This window comes from Lynx rufus, unplaced genomic scaffold, assembly GCF_022079265.1.
Source record: "Lynx rufus isolate CCGP_SWC_20201006 ecotype Redwood Valley unplaced genomic scaffold, mLynRuf1.p SCAF_3, whole genome shotgun sequence".
NCBI lineage: Eukaryota > Metazoa > Chordata > Mammalia > Carnivora > Felidae > Lynx > Lynx rufus.
The window spans coordinates 168,390,335-168,391,288 of NW_025814845.1; positions in this window are offsets into that span (position 1 = coordinate 168,390,335).

The window sequence follows — 954 nt, forward strand, 5'->3', positions numbered from 1 at the left end:
GGTAGTCATATAAGGCTTCTTGGAGCAAAGGATGATTTCACTGAGTTCCAGAGGGTGAATAGTAGTTAGCCAGATGTGAGTGTGTGTGTGTGTGTGTGTGTGTGTGTGTGTGTGTGTGCGTGTGTGTGTGTATAGATGGAACAAAGTGTAATTGTATTGCTAATATAAAGTATTAACAAAGGTCAAGGAAAGCAAGGTAAATGCATGAAATTGCACATACTAAGTACTTGGCTGGAGCTCCCAGCAAGAGAAGTAGGATGGATTTGAATAGGTTGGCAGGAGATTGAAAAGTAAGAAGGGGCCGGATCATGCAGCATTTTATATGATATTCAGTGTGTGGTGTTCATCTTTTTCTGATATTTTACGGTTGCCGTTGATGGTTTCTAAGCAGTGGGGTGACAATCAGATTTACTCTCTGGGAAGAGTCTCTTGTCCCTAAAGTAGGGAACGTGTTTGCGGACAAAGGCAGGGCATTCCTGAAATCTGAGAGAGAATTTAGGAGACTCTTGAGAATGAGGCCTAAGTCAAGGTAGCAGCCATGTGAACGTGGATAAATGGACAGAGTAGGGAGACAATTAGAAGGAGAAATCCGTGGTTCCTATTTGCTAAGAGCGGTCAGGAGACAAGCATCAAAGATGGTATTCAGGTGGATGGAGATGCTGTTTGGTGAGTTTGGGAAGGCTCTGACAATGAAGGATGTTTGGAGAATTCAGTTTTGGGTATGTTACGTTTTTGGTGGCTATTGTACATCGGAGAGGAAGTATCCGGTTGGCCAAGTGTTGGATATGTGGGTCATTTTCAAGGGAAATATAGTTTTGGAGTTCTTAATATATAAACAGGAATTGAAACATGTCAGTAGATACAGTACTGAAAGAGAGGACGCAGAATGAAAAGAAGGACCAGAACACAAGGCTGAACAACTCCGTCCTTTCGGGGACGGGAAGAGGAAGAGGC